The 6,597-nt window shown below is 52.2% G+C and overlaps 1 pseudogene; it reads left to right on the forward strand.

Annotated features, from left to right (window-relative positions):
- Positions 1-3,237: 3,237 nt before the first annotated feature.
- LOC105719700 (IQ motif and SEC7 domain-containing protein 1-like) lies at positions 3,238-6,307 on the forward strand (annotated as a pseudogene).
- The last annotated feature ends 290 nt before the right edge of the window (positions 6,308-6,597 follow it).

The following is a 6,597-nucleotide window of genomic DNA, read 5'->3' on the forward strand; positions in this document are numbered from 1 at the left end:
CCTAGAAACTCTGTTCAGAGAAGGCTCCAGGTTGCTGAAAGCACAGTCTAAGAGATCCAAAGCTCACACTTGGAGTTCCAAATTAGGTTTATAAATAGTCCATCCAAACTAAACATAAAACCATAAGCAAGACAGGTGCTGGAAATTTGGAGAGCTCAACTTGGTTAATATGTGGGTTGGGCAGCAATGCTCATCACTACAAGATTATACACTACTGCATGTTCTCCCCACCCCAAATCGTACTAATCCTGGACTCCATTTGATGCTGATATTCAACTAATTAAGAGTTTATATTTTACTCTTACTTCATGCAGCAGAAATGTCATCCTTACCTTCACAGAAGTGCTCTGTGGGCCTTTCACTTACGGAGCCAGGAAAACAGGTGGTTTAGGGCTTATGTATATTACTCCATGCAAACAAGGCTTTTTGGAGACAAAGATGAGTTATTCTGAGTGAGGATCCAGAAAACTATAATAATATCTGTACATTAACCATACCACAAATCCTTTTGGGTTATTAGTTTGGTTTTTGGTCCTCCTGTAGAATTTTGCCTGGTATGAACTTAGACCTCCCATTAGGTAAGTGGAATCTGAGACATTATATCTGGCATAGGGGGAAAAAGTCACCTAGAAACAGGACGTCTGGGTTAGAATTAGAGTATGGGCTTCGTCTGACTTTGAAAATATCACTTATCTTCATGGTCCTAAATATTTATAGTCCTATAAACTAGAGCTATAATCCATGCCTTAGTAACCTCCTAAGCATGCTGGGCTTTTGTTTTATTGTCTGCTTAGTGAATACTGTTTGAGCACAGGCCTGTGATTCTGAGGCCTGAAAGAAAGAAGACCGAGATCCTATAGAAACTAGAAGTCACAGGGTGACAGTGACAAGGGTATTGAGAATGCAAGCCCAACTCCATCATCACGGTGACATAATCAGGTTCTGTGTGCAAGCTGCTTGCAAAGATGCATCCAATCACAGAGCCAGGATGGAGCCCAGGTCATGAGTCTCTTCTCAGAAGGGTGACTGCATAACTTATTGTTCAAGCTAGTATACTTTTAACAGCAAAAGCAGGCACTGTAAATCATTATGCCTGGACAATAAGCATAAACCAGGGCTGTCCTTGTAAACCAAGACAGTGATCATCCCACCCATAAGTTGCAGATAGTCAAAGGGATTTTTCCTTCACCTCTGTGAGCTTCTCTACACAGAGTTAGGTAGAAATGCTAGAAAATCCATGTTGGACAGGCCTGGATGTTCTGTAGATATGAGGGGATTGGAACCTAGAGTCTACAGGGATCTTAGACCTATTATCTTACAAATACAATCCAATGCAATGGTCCCAGGAGAAAGCCAGCAAAACCTCTTAAAATCCTTGAGCTCAGGTCCTGAAAGCCTCCAGATGTGATGCCTGAGTCATTTGGATGAATGCACTATGAATGAACCACAGTAGGGCCACCCTCCAAAGGCTCAATCTGTATGAAGTCCCAGATTCACAACCTTTTCCCAATGACAAGGACATAGCTGCCATCATTACCAGGTGTCTCCACAATGCAGAGTGGTAAGTCCTGCTTCTCCTGGAGAATGCATCATGGCCCTTTGCAAAAAGCTATGAGTAATACACATGATGCTTATTTCAGCCTATGTCTGTGAGGGAAATCATAGAGGACCTTACAACCCATTCCCCTAATACGAATATGCATTGTACTCCCAGAAACCATCTCAGGAGATGTGGGCCAGAGATACTTCTATGAGTTCACCAAACCCACTGTCCTTTTCCTCCTGGGCACTTCATTTTAATCTTTTTTGCAGTATATGGGGCCATATAACTGATTCTGGCCAGTGGAATGTAGTCATATATAATTTATGTCACTTCTAGAACTAGCCCCTAAAAATCTTCTGAGAAATCCTACTGTCTTTCTCCTTCCCTTCCTTGCCTCCCAACAACAAGCAACAGAGAACTATGGGGCTAGGAAATGGTAGGGCCTGGATCCCTGAATGACTATGTGGAACACAGCGTCCCGCATGCTCTCCTTCTTTTACCACCTCACATGCAGCTGTGATGTGAGTGAGAAGCACAATTTATCAAGTGAAGTCATTGAGATTTTGGGATCATTCAGTGCAACTCTATCCCGACCAATACAAAATGAAAGCAATTTTTCAAATCAGCCTGAATCAAAGCAATTAAAGAAGGCATCCTAAATGTCAAACAGAAACAATTTGCAGGTTGCTCACAATTCTGGATTCTCTGGATCACTCTGCTCCTTCAAGAGCAGGAAAGGCACAAGGCAAAGGTACGAGTGACCTACTTTTATACCCACATCCCCACAAAGGATGCAAGGATTCATCTCTCCCCAGTTTCCTCAGCTCTTTCAAATGAAATGAGTTGATGTCTCCCAAACTGCATGGTCTGGGCTGGGAGAGAGTCACCCTCATCAGTTACTCATCCCAACCAGGCAGAGGTACTGCTCCCAGCCGTCTCTCTCCACCAATCCCAAAAACAATCCAGAAAGTCTTATACACTGTTGACAGGAATGTAAGTTAGTTCAAACCCTATGGAAAAAGTATGAAAATTTCTCAAAGAACCAAAAACAGAATCCCATTTGACCCAGCAATCCCAGAGGAAAAGAAATCAAAAAGACACATTTTATCAGAAAGATACCTGTGCTTGTATGTTTATCTCAGCACTATTCACAATAGAAAAGTCATGAAATCTACCTAAGTGTCTATCCATGGAGGGTCAGATAAAGAAACATGATCCATGGAATACTATGCAGCCACAAAAATAATGCAATCATGTCCTTTGCAGCAACATGGATGTAGCTAGAGGCCATTATCTAAAGGGAAATAACTCAGAAACAGAAAATCAAACACTGCATGTTCTGACTTATAAGTGGATGCTAAACAACTGGGTACATATGGAAATTAAGATGGAAGTAATAGGCACTAGGGACTATGAAAGTGGGGAGGCTGGGAGGGGGTGAAGGTTGAAAAATCACCTACTGGGTACAGTGTTCACCACTTGGGTGAAGGGGATACATACTAGAAACCTCATCATTATGTGATATATCCATGGGAGCCGGTGGACACTGGGCCAGGAGCCGCAACGTGGTTGCCTAGCGGGTGGTCGTGTCTCCGGGTGGCCGGGTGTCAGCCCCGCGACTGCTGCAGGAGTCGACGGCCTCTGCTGGGCCTGGGTCCTGGCTCCCAACCTGGCCTGCTCCTGCTGCAGCCGCTATGTGGTGCCTGCACTGCAACTCGGAGAGGACCCAGTGCCTGCTGGAGCTGCAGCTTGACAGCGGTGTCAAGGCCAGCAGCGAGACGGGCATGTCCCTGGACAGCCTCTCAGCCTACCCGCCGGGGCCCTTAGTGCCAGGTTCCAGCCTGAGCCCGGATCGCTACAGGCACACGTCGGTGGGAGCCTATGGGCTGTACCCGGGGCTGCAGGGGCAGCAGCAGTGCATGCAGAGGCCCAAGCTGCAGCACTGGACCTCCATCCTGCGCAAGCCAGCCAAGAAGGAGGCCATCGAGCACTCACGCTCATTCTCCGAGCGCTGAGCTCTCCTCGGACCTGCAGGACAAGCAGGTGGAGATGCCAGAACCAAAATATGGGGGGCGCCTGGTAACCTGCCACACGGCCTGCACCATCCAGACGGTGTTTCTCCAGTGCCAGATGAACAAGAATTTCCAGCGGATCGTGCTGTGCAACATGAGGGTGCAGTTCTCCTTTGAGGGGCCTGAGAAAGTGCACAGCTCCTACTTCGAGGGGAAGCAGGTCTCAGTGACTAACGATGGCTCCCAGAGTGTGGTGAGTGTGGCCACCTCAGAGAGCCGACCACCCTCAAGTCTCTGGCCCTCCAGCGACTCCGCGAAGGCACAGCCTGCACACCGAGGAGGCGCGGGCCCTGGAGGAGGCGTGGGCCCTGGATGCCGATCCCCAGACGGCCCTGCACAACATGGACCACCGCAAACTGGACGAGATGACGGCCTTGTACAGCAACGTCACCCTGTACGTCGACAAGGAGGAGCTGTCGCCCCCTCTGCCCCTCTTGCAGGCTGGGGACCGGCCATCCAGCACTGAGTCGGACCTGCCACTGCGGGCTGGGGGCACCGCCCTGGGCTGCTGGGCCCCGGCCCACAAGGAGGACAAGGCCGACACTGACACGAGCTGCAGTGGCTGCGGGTGGAGTATCGCCCACTGCTCACCATCGAGCCACCCAGCGACAGCTCGGTGGACCTCAGTGACCGCTCGGAGCAGGGCTCGCTCAAGAGGCAGAGTGCCTACGCGCCCAGCCTCAGTGGGCAGCAGGGCAGCCCCAAGCCTGGTCCCCACAGTGCCTCCCTCCCAAGAACCTCCCCCGGGAGGAGCCTGAGTTGCGGCCCGACCCCCAGGCCCCTGGACAGCCACGTGGCCATCAACAGCTTGGCCAACCGGCACAGCAAGTCTGAGTCGGACTACTCAGAAGGCGACAATGACGGCATCAACAGCACATCCAACTCCAACGACACCATCAACTGCAGCTCCGAGTGGTGGTCCCGAGACAGCCTGTGGGAGCAGACGCTCAGCAAGCAGACCGAGCACAAGGAGGCCCTCGTCAACAAGAAGCCTGAGAATGGAGCCCAGTACCTCATCGAGAGTGGCTTCGTACCTGACATGGCCGTGGGGTTGGCCCACTTCCTGATGAAGTGCAAGGGCCTCAGCAGGCAGATGATCCGTGAGTCCCTGGGCAACCGCAGAAGCAGTTCAAGAGCAAGGTGCTCGACTGCGTGGACAAGATGGACTTCTCTGCGAGCTGAGGAAATTCCATTGAGGCCCTCAGGAAATTCCAGGCGCACATCTGTGTCCAAGGGGAGGCTCAGAAAGTAGAACGGCTCATGGAGGCCTTCAGCCAACGCTACTTGCATCTGCCACCCCGGAGTGGTGCAGCAGTTCCAGAACCCAGACACCATTTTCATCCTGGCCTTTGCCATCATCCTGCCGAACACCTACAGGTACAGCCCCAGTGTCAAGCCTGAGTGGAAGATGAAGCTGGAGGATTTCATCAAGCACCTCCGAGGTGTGGATGATGGCGAGGACATCCCCCGGGAGATGCTCATTGGGATCTATGAACAGATTTGTAAGCGAGAGCTGAAGACCAATGAGGACCATGTGTCCCAGGTGCAGAAGGTGGAGAAGAAGCCAATCGGATCCCTGCATCCTGGGCTCAGCTGTGTGCCCTCTCTGCCCCACCATTGGTTGGTCTGCTACTGCCAGCTCTTCGAGGTTCCAGACCCAAACAAGCCCCAGAAACTCAGACTACACCAGCGAGAAATATTCCTGTTCAACGACCTCCTGGTGGTCACCAAGATCTTCCAGAAGAAGAAGAACTCAGTGACGTACAACTTCTGACAGTCCTTCTCCCTGTACAGCATGCAGGTCCTGCTCTTCAATAACCAGTACTACCCCAATGGCATCTGCCTCGCCTCTTGTGTCCCAGGAGCAGACATCAAAGTGTTAATAAACTTCAACACCACCAACCCTCAAGACCGAAAGAAATTCACCGATGGCCTGCGGGAGTCCATTGCAGAAGTACAGGAAATGGAGAGGCACAGGACAGAGTAGGAGTTCAAGAAGCAGAACGGCGTCGTGCGGCCCAGCATGTCCCAGTGCTCCAGCCTCAAAAAGGAGTCGGGCAACGGAACACTGAGCTGGGCCTGCCTGGACGACAGCTACACCAGCAGGGAGGGCCTCAAGCGCAGTGCCCTCAGCAGCTCCCTGTGGGACCTCTCAGAAGCCAGGGTCCATCATTAGCGGTCCTCACATACGTCTGAGAGCTACATCAACACGAGACTGTCCATCTTGCCCACACAATACTATGCCCAACTCATTTTCCCTCCTGGGCTCCTTATTCAGGAGCAAGAGAGGGAAGCCCCCTCCTCAGGCCCATCTGCCCTCAGCCCCAACCCCGCCACCTCCCCACATACCGGTGGTCCTGTCCCACCTGCAGCACTCCGTGGCTGGCCACCACCCAGGGTCACCTGAGGGGCTGCCACAGGCCCCCATGCATGGGCATCACACTCAGCACTGCCACATGCAGCATAACCCACCCCGCTACCACCACCGCCCGCCCCAGCACATTCAGCATGCACACCAGTACTGCCACTGTCCCCACGGGGGGCACCCAGCCTGCTGGGCCCACGCCCATGGCCATCCACCGCTGCCCGCAGCCCACATGGAGCACACAGCACACCACCACAGGCAGCCCCTACCCTGCTGCCCCCCACCAGCAGCAAGGCCAAACCCAGCGGCATCAGCATAATTGTGTAGACAGCCTGGGCGGGGGTCCCAGGCTCCCTGAAACAGGTGCACACCACACAGGGCACACCCGCGGGCCACCAGCCGCACACCAAACCCGGGGTATTTCTGTTGCCATCTCTCTCCCTTCCCCTCATGGCCCAGCCAGAGCTCCAGGAGCCCACAAGGTTGGTGCTGTGTGGAACAAATGTCCAGAGTTCATTTAGCATTGGCACCCTGGGCACTGCTCACCTCAGTCTGAGGGATGGCTGGGCCTCAGCCACCATCAGCCTTGAAACGGTGCCACCAGCCAAGTAGTTGTT

The sequence above is a fragment of the Aotus nancymaae genome, unplaced genomic scaffold (assembly GCF_030222135.1).
Source record: "Aotus nancymaae isolate 86718 unplaced genomic scaffold, 86718_ANA_hifiasm-v0.15.2.pri h1tg000016l, whole genome shotgun sequence".
Taxonomy (NCBI): domain Eukaryota; kingdom Metazoa; phylum Chordata; class Mammalia; order Primates; family Aotidae; genus Aotus; species Aotus nancymaae.